The 14,547-nt window shown below is 40.7% G+C and overlaps 2 long non-coding RNA genes across 3 annotated transcripts; one reads left to right on the forward strand and one right to left on the reverse strand.

The window, feature by feature from the left end:
* The first annotated feature begins 1,405 nt into the window (after positions 1–1,405).
* Positions 1,406–12,612, forward strand: LOC121688099. Its single transcript, XR_006024499.1, has 3 exons — positions 1,406–1,422; positions 12,365–12,422; positions 12,566–12,612. It is a non-coding gene; the product is annotated as an uncharacterized LOC121688099 (long non-coding RNA).
* Positions 2,122–4,367, reverse strand: LOC121688095. 2 transcript variants are annotated; one of them, XR_006024496.1, is made up of 4 exons: positions 3,842–4,367; positions 3,146–3,225; positions 2,761–2,832; positions 2,122–2,262 (listed from the first exon to the last, which is right to left on the reverse strand). It is a non-coding gene; the product is annotated as an uncharacterized LOC121688095 (long non-coding RNA). The 2 variants fall into 2 exon arrangements; XR_006024495.1 differs by having other exon boundaries at positions 2,129–2,262; positions 3,157–3,225.
* Positions 12,613–14,547: the final 1,935 nt, after the last annotated feature.

Here is a 14,547-nt window from a genome sequence, read left to right on the forward strand (position 1 = left end):
AACTCCATACAGAGCTTGCAATGTTTCGGACATTGCAACTGTCTTCGCGACCTAATTGCATTTTAAAGTAGGCTATGCGTGCAGAATATATGTTATTTCAGAAGTGAACGCATGGCTTTTGTTGTGGATTTTCTTTTAACCTTGACGAGGAGTTACTCGTTCCTCTAAAGATCCACTCATGACAACGTAGCCGGCTGATTCGGCTGACTCGCACTCATAACAACGTAACCGGCCCGCCCTGCTGATCCAACAGACCCGGCTAGCCTGAGCAGCTCCATACAGAGCTTGCAATGTTTCGGACTGTCTTCGCGACCTAATTGCATTTTAAAGTAGGCTATGCTTACGTGTAGAACATTGTATGCTATTTCAGAAGTGAAAGAATGGCTTTTGTTGTGGATTTGCTTTTCACCTTGACGAGGAGTTACTCGCTCGTCTACAGATCCACTCATGACAACGTAGCCGGCTGATTCGGCTGACTCGCACTCATAACAACGTAACCGGCCCGCCCTGCTGATCCAACTGACCCGGCTAGCCTGAGCAGCTCCATACAGAGCTTGCAATGTTTCGGACTGTCTTCGCGACCTAATTGCATTTAAAAGTAGGGCTAGGCCATGCCTACGTGTAGAACATTGTATGTTATTTCAGAAGTGAAAGAATGGCTTTTGTTGTGGATTTGCTTTTCACCTTGACGAGGAGTTACTCGCTCGTCTACTGATCCACTCATGACAACGTAGCCGGCTGATTCGGCTGACTCGCACTCATAACGTAACCGCCTGGCCCAGCGATCCGACTAACCCGGGTATACAAAGCAGCTCCATTAAGAGCGTGCAATGTTTCGGACTGTCTGCGCGACCTAATTGCATTTTAATATGCTATATCTATACACCAAATCTAAAGTATGCCTAGGCTACATGCAGAACATTGAATGTTATTTAAGAGGTGAAGAATGGCTTTTGTTGTGGAATTGCTTTTCACTTTGAGGAGGAGCTACTCGCTCGTCTACAGCCACTCATGACAACGTAGCCGTAGCCGACTCGTACTCAATGTAGCCTAACCGGCCGGCTGATCCGACTAACCCGGCTCTGCGTGAAGTTAACCAGTTATCTCAGACTGCCTGCTCACTCAGTCGCTTGAGTTGATTTGTGGAGTTGTGGTTATCCTACTTACGAAATTGTTAAATTTTTGGCAGCTATGATGGCTAGTAGGCTAGCTAAATGTTGCAAGAGGTTTGTGTGTGGCGCTGTTTATCGTTTTAGATTGAATTGTAGTAGGACTCAACTGATCCGAGTTAATGATACTAGAGACTCGCGACTCATGGGTTAATTTAAAGATACGGGTGAAAGATCCAAGTGAATCACGACTCAAACAGGCGTAGCTTTAGCCCCGTTCACTTCCATTGCTGTCTGCCTGATATTGTCAGTGGTAAGTAGACGAAGGTACGACGTTTTTTCAGTTGGCATTTCCTTTACCAACTAAACTAGTAGATACTGGTATTGTTCTTTGATGATTTTGTGCTGCTTGTTTAACTGATATGTATAGCAGCTACCCAGATAGTTGCTAGTTGCTATCTGGGCAGATCCGCAAAACGGACCCGGGCCGGTGTCTTTTGGCACAACGGGCCAATACCGTTCCGCATCCGATTTCATGATCTGGCCCAGCTCTGAACCGGATGTGTTTTTTATCTGGTGGATCCGGGCCAAATGTGCAAATTATCGTCATGATCTGGGCCAGATCCGGACCAGATAAGTGTTCGATAGTGGCGATTGCGGCCCTTATTTGGGCCAAATGTGCACTTTATCATAATGATCTGGGCCAGATCCGGACCAGATGAGTATTCGATAGTGGCGATTGCGGCCCAGCTCATTTTACGTCTGGCACCCATTTGTACTATACTGTATAGTCAATGTCACTAACAAATCAAGGAGTTACAGTATTTGTTCAGAATTTCAAGCTTTAAAAAGTTAAGATTGTCAAATGTAAAGGATTACTAATAAAGCTTTTTAAACAGTAACATCCAATACCCCTAGTTGAACTCAGTAGCCAGTAGTTTGATCATGTATATTGAGTGTTAAATTATCAACATCTTGGAATAAATTATCTAAAAATCAAAACCTTGTACTAATCTATTTCAGAAAAGAAGCACAAATTCAAAATTGTACTTACTTTATTAAATTTCATTTATCACACACACTTTCCCTCTCAATTTATTACACACACATGTAGCATGCACTGGGTGGTGGGTGGATCTTGTCCTTACTGCCCCTGTTGAGACAAGAAAGGCAATCAGCACACATGACAATCCTTGGCTAATGCTTCCTGTACAAAAATGACATTACTCAACATTATCAAGATAGTTAATGACTTGAGAATGAATGATGTGATGCAGTGTGTCATGCTTCCACTAGATTGAAAATGTAAAAATCTTGTTTGAGAAAGATGACAAGTCTTAGTCTTGGAACAAGAAAATGTAAAAAATCTGAAAATGGTGGGTACAAATTAGAAGACAAAGTGGAATGTCTATTTCTATCCCTGTTCAAACAATTTAAGCAAAAAAAAAAAAAAAAAAAACAGCGTTCCACATTCAGCTTTTAGAGAGACAGTTATCTTTGATTATGAGTGCACCACCAGGGACTCGAATTTCTAAATGACGATTGTCCGTCATACGAACGAGAATTTTAATCCTGATAACACCTTTTATGTAATATATTTTGGTTTTTGAGTTTTAAATGTCAGAAACAGTGCTACAAGACTTACACTTACCTTACTGAAAGGCAGGATTGCAGACAGGGCACGCCGAATTCACGTCAGTCACACCACCTCAACGCCTCGGTCCTGGGGCTGAAGAGACTGGGGAGGAGGGAGAAGGCATGATTCATTCAATACTTGGATACCCGTCTAACAATATAAAATCATTATTTTAACATACAAACACGTATCTCACAACATAGATAGCTCGCCAACATCCCAATTCGTTCCATTGGCAGACGTAATAGAAAGTTTTACAATGATCGAACTTGTCTTAAAGATGGCACCTATGATTTCAGTTGCCGGAACTCTAATCCCTGATAACACCTTTATGTAATATATTTTGGTTTTTGAGTTTTAAATATCAGAAACATAGGCTAAACAGTGTTACAAGACTTACACTTACAGTACCTTACTGAAAGGCAGGAATGCAGACAGGGCACGCCGAATTCACGCCACCTCAACGCCTCGGTCCTGGGGCTGAAGAGACGGGGGAGGAGGAAGAAGGCATGATTCATTCGATACTTGGATACCCGTCTAACAGTATAAAATCATTATTTTAACATACAAACACGTATCTCACAACATAGACATAGATAACTCGCCAACATCCCAATTCGTTCCATTGTTAGGGACCTGAAACCGGTCTATACGGCTCTGTAAATTTTCATGGTGGATTACGTCGAATAAGTCAACTAATCGCTGCAGCACTACAAAGAATCTGTCACTGTTTATGTTATAACTAGATTGTAACTCTGTAAAGTGTGTTTTCCATTGCTGCTGCTTCAGTTTTCTCAACCACGATTACCACGAGTTTGAAAATGCTCCCTCCCGCTATGTAGTCAAGATGGCGCACGCTGAGGGCGAAAGATTCTAGAGTGAAGCACGTATCCAGCGTTCCACATTCAGCTTTTAGAGAGACCGTTATCTTTGATTATGAGTGCACCACCGGGGAATCGAATTTCCAAATGACGATTGTCCGTCGTACAAACGAGAATTTCAATCCCTGATAACACCTTTATGTAATATATTTTGGTTTTTGAGTTTTAAATGTCAGAAACATAGGCTAAACAGTGCTACAAGACTTATCACTTACTGAAAGGGAGGATTGCAGACAGGGCACGCCAGTCACGCCACCTGAACGCCTCGGTCCTGGGGCTGAAGAGACGGGGGCGGAGGGAGAAGGCATGATTCATCATTTGATACTTGGATACACGCCTAACTGTATAAAATCATTATTTTAACATACAAACACGTATCTCACTACATAGAACACATCTCAATTATTTTCTGGCTTACAGAGGATGCGGCAGCGGTTAAGGAATCAGGCTAGCATGCTAGCCTGGAAATTGTGGGTTAAAATCTCAGCCCAAGTTGCTCTAAGGGAGACTAGCCCTGAAGTAACAAGTAAATTGACCAAATTAAGTCGCTTCGGATAAAAAGCGTTGCTAAATTAATTTGTACATGGATAAAATGAACATTTCATTAACCCTTGCTTACCCCAAAAGCTAACGTTAGCTAATTGTCCAAGACCAGTTTAAAGTAGCGTAAACGTCAAAAGGATCCATTAACATTATATGAAAGCAAAAATAATGTATTTCATTCTAATATAGTTGAAGCAAATAGGCTTACCTGAAACAAACTCTTCTTTTCACTAGCTCTCATGTTCACCAACCGCCTCCGTTAATTTCTAACTCAGCTCTGGCGGCGGTAAGGCAGTCGACGAAATCGCAGAACTAAAAATTTGCGCTTGCGTTTCACGACGGCTGGCCGTATCAGTTGTGACTGTGCTTCCCGCCCCCTGGTGTCTGATCCGGGTCAATGTCTCCACGACAGTAAAACAGAGGTGACAGTTACACGGATTTGCCAGTTTGAAGGCGGAGTCTGTCCGGAGTCTACTGCTATCTGGGTAGCTTAAATGTTGACCGAAATTTCAAAGCTAAAAGTTAGCCTGCAAACCTTGATGTGGAGAGAGGTTAGCTTAAAGATAATGTAATTCCTACGTCAATAATGAATTTCAGACAAAACACATTTGGTTGGTGTAGTAGGGCAACTGTAGATGATAGGTTGGTTGTCAACAGGTTTTTATTATGTTTAGGCTATAATGCTATATTTTTCAAACCTGATTGCGTTAGCTTACGTTACGGCTCACGTCTCACGTATCGTAACCCCAGTAAACAAAATAAAGTCCTGGCGACGTCCCCTAAAGGTCCCCTGGCGAACGTCACCTCCTCGACATTGTGTAGGGTTCCCTTTACGTCCCGCGGACCTCTGTTCGGGAGGTCTAAAAGACGTCCACGAGACTTTGAGAGGACGTCCTGTAATGGTCACCGCGACGTTATGCGCGCAACGTTTATATTTCCGCGATGGTAAAAAAAAAAAAAAACATGAAGCGCGATTTGGTATGGTATTACATCCTGTAAGTCTCAGCGTTGCTAGGAGAGAGGTAGACGGAACATGAACACGCATTAATGACTTGATCTACAACTACACAATCACTACAACTACACAATCAGCTTCACTTACCTCATATTTTCACGCATGCATGAAATCACGTCCTCCGAATGCATTACACTAATGTTGAGTAGACATGGACATTTATACCGGGCTAGCATGTGCTGCTTTCACATCTACGGTGTCATTTTCTTTAAAAACCTAATACGTTTTAATGGGCATATCCCGTAGCATATTGTTCAAAACATCATCAGAGTAGGCCTAGGCTAGCCTAAGATAAATTGTTCAAACCATATTGTTTCAAAATATTAAAAACTAACAATAGCCAAAAATACTAAAAATACGCAATGCATGCTGGGAAGCAAAACTCAACATGAAATAAAGTAGCCTACATGAAACATAACTAGAATGCATTGACGTTATATCCACTCGTTTTCTTGGACCTGTGATCAAACAGGGACAGCCATGTAAGCCTATCTTCCTGGAACATTGCAGATCAAGAAAAATTTATTGTTTTCTCTAGGCTATGAATGCTCTTTGTAGCCAACTTTAAGATGAAATAAATAGATTCCAGATGTTTCTATTCTATATCATTGTTTTATTAATAAACAGTAGGCCTAAGGCTCTGGTGAGGCAGAGAGCTTGCTCCTCGTCAGAAATCTCATCGGATATGTGCACTCTTTGCTGTTTCCACAAGGAGCTGCTGTAACATCGGGGACAGCTATCGTGACACTTTTAAACGTGAGCATGCGTCAAATAAATTACAATGACATTTAAACAAGTCATGAAGAAGCAGTAGCCTATCCTTAATTCTTCTGCAATGTAGAGCTAGATCGTTTTGCTTTACAAATTAAGTAGTCACTTCTGTTGCTAGACAACCCTAAACAAATGCTACGTGGTCTGTTTTTAACATTTCTCTAGTTTTATTGCATCGTATTCAGCTCCAAAAGTCGGTTCAGCCCAATTCGGCCGTGTGTGTGTTTATGAAAATAAAACAGATAATAAGTACGTGACTATGTTAAATAAACCACTGCCTAATTTAGAGCATGTTACATGCATCACTTAATGACAGTTATCTGAAGAAATGCGCCTTGTAGGCTAAGCTAGAAGCTAAGAACAGCGACTTTGCTAACGTTACACCACGCATCACATCAGCTAACATGAATTTGATAAAATCCCTTCCCTAGTTTGTAACGTTATACATATAATGTTAAACTCAAAATGTATGTGCTACATAATTCAGCACATTAACGTTAAACTCAAAATGTATGTGCTACATAATTCAGACATACTTAATTATGTAGCACATAGGCTACATTTTGAGTTTAACGTTAATTAACCTTAACCCTTTTCCCAGTTTATGAAGTTGTGCGTATGAGCGAAGTAGACATATGGTTCTACTTTGCTCATAGACACACAACTTCATAAACTGTATGATATGTTGCCTTAGACTACGGTAGGCTAATGCAGCTACTGCTAGAGACTAGATAGATAGATACTTTAGTCATCCCCAGACGTGTAACGTGAAGTCGTGCATGGATTTGATGTCTCCGTCCTGCAGGCGGTAGCCAGAGCGCTCTCAACTCCGCTGCCATGTGTGAATTAACAAACGTCCCCCCCATGTCCCCGGTATAACGTTATTTTCGGGTCCTTAGGAGGTATTTGAAATGACCAAATGCAAATGTCATCCGAGGGACCTGACGGTGACGTCCCCAGAAAGTCCTGCACCGGACGTCACGCAATAACGAAACGATAACTTGCTCCAGACGTCAATAAGGTCACCGGAACGTCCGCTAGAGAACATGACGTTCGGGACCAATCGGGGACGTTGTGAATGTCGGCATAAGGTCCGGGGGACGTCCCGTGTTTGTTCGGGACGGCTCATTCACACATAGTGTTAATTAGACATGCTATAAGGACAACACGGAACTTTATCTTGAAAAAATACATTTCATTCAGCATGGCAACTCTATATTCAGATGTGCTGGTTATTAATTGGTTTGTGATTAACGCTCTTCTGGTGAAAAATGGAGCAAATGAATGTGATTATTGTCTTTAAACCTGATATAGATAGCTTGCTAGATGGCGAGTTTTATGGCGTTATGAACTGAACCGTGGCCTGAACATGACATGAAGTAGGCTAGTGTCCACGACTCGTGAACGAGGGGATTTCAGTTATGAATTTCAGGGGAAGCAGTAGGAGCAAAACCTACACTATTATAAGTTATTATGACCGCCGCGCAGCGAAGCGGCGGTCATATAGGTTTAGTCCGATTTTTTTTTTCTTTTTCGCATGTCCATATTTCCGTCAAGGATTCCCGGGACACTGTAAGACCGGGGTACACGAAACTTGGTGGGCATGTAACCCCACATGGATAGCATGGAACCTCCTGTTTTCGTTTTGATCTGTAGCCCCCCTGCTGGACTGGACCCCCCGAAAGGAGGGTAGGGCAGACACAGTTTTCTGTGAGTATCTCGAGAACCGTAGGGTTTAGGAGGACCATTTTTTTGTGTATGTTTGCCTCCAGGGGTCATGTAAACCCATTCCATATGCCCATTCCATATGCTCATGTATAGCACCACCTAGTTAAACACAAAAAAGTAAAAATGAGGTGTTGTAATCGCAGGTATCTGTGACCTAACATAGTCAAAACTGCACGAAATTGTAAGTGTAGGATCATTATGACACCCTCTGAATGCACGCAGTTTTTGGAAGTTTTGTGGAATTCCATTCATGGGGGGCCACACAATAAATTAATTTATGTTACTATACACCAACTGGCCTGTAGGTGGCCGGAGACAGTTTTCTGTAAATATCTCGAGAACCGTAGGGCCTAGGAGGTCCACCTTTTTTTTGTATGTTGGTCTAAGGGGGCATGTCAACCTATCCCATTACCACTTAATTCATGTATAGCACCACCTAGTTAAAAATTAAAAAGCAAAACATTAGGTGTTTTCATCACAATATCTCTGTCTGACATGGTCAAAACTGCACAAAATTGAAAGTGTAGGATCATTATGACACCCTCCGAATGCATGCCAAGTTTCGTGGACTTTCGCTCATGGGGGGCCTTACAATACAATAATGTATGTGTACATTTAGTGACCGTACACCAACAAGGATTCCCGGGACACTGAAAGACCGGGGTACACGAAACTTGGTGGGCATGTAACCCCACATGGATAGCATGGAACCATTGCTTTTCGTTTTGATCTGTAGCCCCCCCGCTGGACTGGACCCCCCGAAAGGAGGGTAGGGCAGACACAGTTTTCTGTGAATATCTTAAGAACCGTAGGGCCTAGGATGACCAATTTTTTGTGTATGTTTGCCTCCAGGGGTCATGTAAACCCATTCCATATGCACACATGTGCATAAACAGATACACACGCACACACATACATTCACAGTAATCCTACAGTACGTATGACACATACTCATACAGTAGACATGTATACGCATGCATGCACATGCACACACACACAGGCACATAAACAGGCAAACACACACATGCACGCACACACACCCACCCACACACACATAAACATAAACATGTACACGCACACAATTCAAGAATTTCTCAGAATTATGACCAGGCAAGATGGGGGTGGGGTTGTATAAAATGTATATTACATGTGAAATCTATGAACTAATCATGTTTTGGTACTTGTTGTCTAGCAGATACCAGTGAGAATTGAGTGTGCATAATGCAATTCAGTGAGACAGTTAGACTCATATATGCTTTTCAGCGTGACTTATTTTTGTGGAAAACATGTGCTGAACTGGGCGGCAGTCATATTTTGTACCGCTCTGTGGTACATCTAGTTGTTGTTGGCTATTGGTGCGTGGCTCTTGTGTCCCTTGCCAGCCCAGTCCTGTGCCACTATCACTGTTCCAAACGGGACAGTGGCACAAGCGGTAGGCGAATGTGACACGAGCGTGGTCGTGGGACAGTGGCGTCTTTATAGTAGCCTATGGCCTAGGAGTTTTTGCTCCAACTGATAATCGATTTCAGGTTAGTTAATTTAGTTTTCAGTAATTGCATTGCATGTAAATGCAATGGACTATTATCGCTGTTCTTCTTAATATTATTGTTATTCTTCTTCCGACCAAATTTGACGTTCAAAGGCTCTAAAACCACTGAACCGTTCGACGTCATTCAACCACTCCTACAAAGGTCTTGTAACGGAGATTTGTTCTATGTTTTTTCACATTTGTGAATTTTAGATATTTATGATAAAAGAGCAAGAAATTGAGTTAACATTGACCGCCGTGGCGGCAACGCTTAGCATTATGACGTGACCTGCAGCTGAAAACAATCAACAGCTGAACGCGAGCTACTAGGCCTACTACCACTAGAGCTGTGAATCTTCTGAACGTCTTCGCCTGCTGTGCCGTGGTCACTTTATTTGCTCGTAAAACTCTCATTTAGAGGCACATTTCTCTAATTACAGACAAGGTAAGTGTTCCAGTTTTTGGTATTGGAGTCATTTATGTCATCAAATATTATGTTATGTAAAGTTAAGTTGTATGAAATGATGGGTCACAAATAGCTAAACTAACGTTATAACGTTAGGTCAGTTAGTTAAATAGTTAGTTAGTTAACGTTAGTTAAATAGTTAACGTTAGCACCTTGAAACCCACTGTTAATCAACGTAAATATGTCGTCAACTTTACAGTGACCGGTTAGCTGTAGGTTTTGATAGCTAACGACAATCAAACGTAACGCACTAACGTTACATTTGTTATTAGGTTAACCAGCAGCGTTTTAACTATAACCAGACTATAATCTTCTCTGCTAGAACGTTAACGTAGGCCTACAGATAGGCCTACTAATGGCTCTGGTTCTATTCAACATCAGGTCACTTTCCACAGGTTTATAGAATCAAGCACCTAGAATAGATTATGAATGCAGACTACATGGTGCTTGATTAGGCTATACTGTGTGAAGGGACCTGATGAAACCCATCATGTGTTTCATTCATGGCATGAATAACGTTACTCATTGTTGATGATCATAACATTATAGCTTCTACCGTTCACATTTAGTTAAAGCTAACAAATATGTTACTGTTTTTATTTTACCAAATTTTTAATGTTGTACACCACTTGTTTGTGTATCAAATAGACCAGGCTATGTTTTCATTCGACGCTCCTGATTCTAAGTAGCCTAAGTAAACACTATCACGGTATGCTATCGTTCGTCTATTGTTTCGTCAGGTCCCTTTCCACAGGTGTACAATCAAGCACCTAGGTTATGAATGCATTGGTGCTTGATTAATACTCCTGTGGAAAGGGACCTTATGAAAGCCATGAATAGGCTACTGCTAGGAAATGGACCATATCACTAAAGTCTTGTTAAAACACACTACAGAAGTTGAGCTGTACCGTTTGTGTTGTCAACATACGCTACAATAGTATGTTTACTTGGCTTACTCATTTCTGCATTGTTCTGGTCTATAAATTAAAGTGTAGCCTGGCACGTGAATCAAGCTTTCCAGTTGTAGTACATAGTAATCTGTAGGAAAAAATGTTGCTCACAGACCTAGCAAGCTGTTTAAGTTATAGCAGTTGGTTATCAAGATACTTAGTATCAGAATGATCTGTCCTTACTCTTATGATTATTAACAGCAACAACTAAGCTGTTTATGTTTTATTTTTAACAATAAAACACAGAATTCTGCTTTGTTTGCAATTTAATATTATAGGCTAGTATTTAAGCTTGATGGTACAACAATTGTATTATACTCTACCTTTTTTTATTGTCCTAGAATTGTTGAGAGAATTGTTTAAAAAGCTTAAACTGTTTACCATGTTAGTCATTAGGTTAAAAATGTGTCAGCCTAATGTAATGTAGCAACTTCACTTAAATAAATGAGTTGTATTAAACAATTGTACAATTGCAGACATTCCTTGTATTATTTTGGTATAACTGTTAAACTTGTTTGCTTTTGTCTTTTAGGTTCCAGACCAGACCAGTGATGATGGCCGTGTATGACATTTTGTGTGTGCCTGTCTGTGCACACCTGTCAACCAATCTCTGACAATGTTGCTAGAAACATACCTACTAACATACATTCTTACAAACATGTGACCATATCTCAACATATCTGTGCACATACCATTTAACCATACTGAGACTTATCCAAGATCTACACTGAGACATTCTGAGAACTATATTGTTGTGTGAGGACTATACTAACTATATGGAACTTTATATGGTATACTTGTGAATCATATTTGTCAACCATTCATACCTTTGAATCATACCTGTGCTGTAACATCTGTGAAACTTAGCTGTGCTGTTAGTCCTCTGTTTTTAGACCTGAGCTGTGCTGTGTGAACATTAAGATTCTAACCTAAGTTCTGTCTAAAACGGATCATCTGAAGGGCTAACTCTTTTATTCTTCAGTATATATCACCATCAAATTTGACCTATTATCATTAACTGAGGCCTCTAGCTGTTGCTGCCAGATCAGAATAAAACTGATAAATAGATCTGTCTTAGGATAATATGATTGGCATCATCAAGTTCTGTAAGAATGCAAATTCAGACATCTGGTTTCTCCCTTATCATTATTGGTTAACTTTAAAATTGGTTTCAACAACTTTTTTGACTTCAAGCTTGCATTGGTTGTTAAGTGTTCATTAGTGTGTTCTGAGTATCATTCTGCTGTTTCTGCAGTACTGTATTAAAACAAAGAATTGTTGATCAATATTGAATTGACAATTTATTTGTACTGACTGTCATATACTCTAAGCTAACATCTAACCAAGTAAGTGGTTTTCAAAAATATTGTAAGTCTACATGTATGTAATCTGAATAATCATACTGTAAGTAATGTTATACACAACAGTTTTTACATTTACATGCAATGGTAATTCCCTGGAATTACATTTTCTAGTTTTACATTTCGTGTTGGTGTTCTTGGTGTAATCATTTTGATTGCTTTGTCTGCCAAGTAATTTGTCAAATACATAGCAAAGTTTGCATGGAAGTGACTGAAGTGACAAGAGGGCATGCATTGCCTTTCATTAGGTCAGTGATCTTTGTAAGTAGGACAAATGTATTTTTTTGGATAACTGAAAAGTGTCAGGTTAATAGGGCATAGATCACTCTGAAAGTAATCCCCAACAAAAAAATTTTTCATGTTGTTATCGTTATAGTTTTTGTATGGACTTGTGGCACCCCCAACCAGCCTTGCAAATGGTTGGCTGTGTATGGGTAGCCTATGTAAAACTCTTGCTGGCCTCTTGCTTAGGTTTCTGATACTTACTCAATGTGTTGTCCCAAGTACTGTATACACTGAGTGTTACCTGCTCTGTTCTCTCCCTCCATTCTCCACTGTGCCTGTTCTGCTTATCCAGGACCAAGGATGCAGAGGACAAGAAGGGTGTGCGATATATGACTGGAATAGACAGATAAGATCATTTTTTTTTATGTTTGAGGTCCACACAATAGGGCCCTTACATAAAGGGAGTTGTGTTGATCCAGCATCTTCCACACCTATAACACTCCTGACTCCAGCCAAATGTGTTGTATCCTCCTTACCAAATAGATAGATAGATACTTTATTGATCCCCAAGGGGAAATTCAAGAATGTCACCATGTCCCTCTTATAGGTGTACAGAGTATATGGAGAGCTATCCATCCCTTCCACATTGTGTCTTTTGTGTAGTTAACACACAGGGGAAATTCAAGGTTCAAAAAAAAAAAAAAAAGATTGCCATTGGTTAATGTTTTCAATAAAAAGCAACCTATCTACAATGAACAGAGAGAGATTTAGGCCTAGATACAGTATGGTGGGGAAGCAACGTAAAAAAAGGGCACCAAGCTTCTCGTTAGAGGAACTGTGAGCTTGCACAAGGTGACACCGTTTTCCAGCTTTCGGAATAACTTGTGCAACAGCAACAAAAAAGAGCTATGGAGCGACATGGACTACACAGCGTTTTTGATTCAATACAAGGACACGTTGGATCGCTGCCATAGGCCTAGTTGGTCGCTTACTGGACACCACCATGCTTACCCATTTATAGATCTTAGCCATTTAGAGGCAAATTCTTTGCCAGCTTTTAATTATCAAAAGTGATTGCCAATTTGAACGCTTTAATGACATTACTAAATAGCCTAGGCTAATTACCACCATATTAGTTCTGATACCAAATAAAGTAAACTTCATAAATAGGCCTGCATCCATTGCGAACATATTTTATTATTAGTCTTAAAATGTCCATAACATAAAATCATCGCTGAGCCACAACATTGTCAACATACTGTCGGCCTACCATAGTATGACTTGTACTGCGCTGCGCTGATTTCTAAAGACTGCTGCACAGTGGTGGCGACTAGCGTCTTGAGAGCTCAAACAATGCTAAGAGAGAGCTTACGAATAGTCCAGACCAACCTTACGAACGCGTGACTTACAAAAGATAAAGAAACTTAGCGTAGGCTACGAACGTGTCGGGAATCGTACCATAACGTTAAGAGAGAGGTTAAGGAATAGGTTAAGAACTACTTGATAAGAACGTTTTGGGGAACCGGCCCCAGATCAATGGTCATCAAATTTCTCTCTCATATTGCTCCTCATAACCATCTTTAAAAATCTAGCCCGAAGTTTTCTTTCTTTGTTTTTCTTTTTGAGCACGTCCGAATCCCAGGACATGCACTGGACATTAGGCTATAGGCTCGAGATTCCAAAGGGGGCAGATACTGTAGGCTACTGCAGCCTGAGGGGTTTTCAACCAGTGGTCCGCGGCCCACTTGTGGTCCGTGAGGACATTGCTGGTGGTTCCTGACCATGGATCATGGAGTATTAGGGCCACACATGAAGAAAAAAATATTTTTTGCCATGACTAGATTAAACTTGCCATGTCGACATTAAACTCGACATTTCGAGAATAAAGTTGAAATATCATGTCGACTTTAATCTCGACGTGTCGACATTAAACTCAACATTTTGAGTTTGGAGAGAGAACGCTCGGGACGATTGAAAGGGAGGACGAATGAAACATTGCAGTTTTCTTCGAGTGCAACAATGATTAGACATAGGCTAGGCCTACATCATGTGGACAAAACATAGAACATAGGCCTATCAACCTCTGTTGCTCAGCCAAATAGGCTACTTTCCTGTTATCACAGGCGATAAATGCGATGGTCAAATGTAAACGTCATTAGCGGTTTATTTATTTATTGTAGGCCTATTATTAAAGAGTGTTTTTCATCTAAAGGTTCAACTTCATACTTATGCACTAGACTAGGTATACTTAGTGCTCTCCCCATCCCAGACTTTCACATTGCATGTTTGTTTGTAATGGATGCAAAACAGCCTATTGCTGAATGTCTATGGAGG

The sequence above is a fragment of the Alosa sapidissima genome, chromosome 17, assembly GCF_018492685.1.
Source record: "Alosa sapidissima isolate fAloSap1 chromosome 17, fAloSap1.pri, whole genome shotgun sequence".
In the NCBI taxonomy this organism is placed as follows: domain Eukaryota; kingdom Metazoa; phylum Chordata; class Actinopteri; order Clupeiformes; family Clupeidae; genus Alosa; species Alosa sapidissima.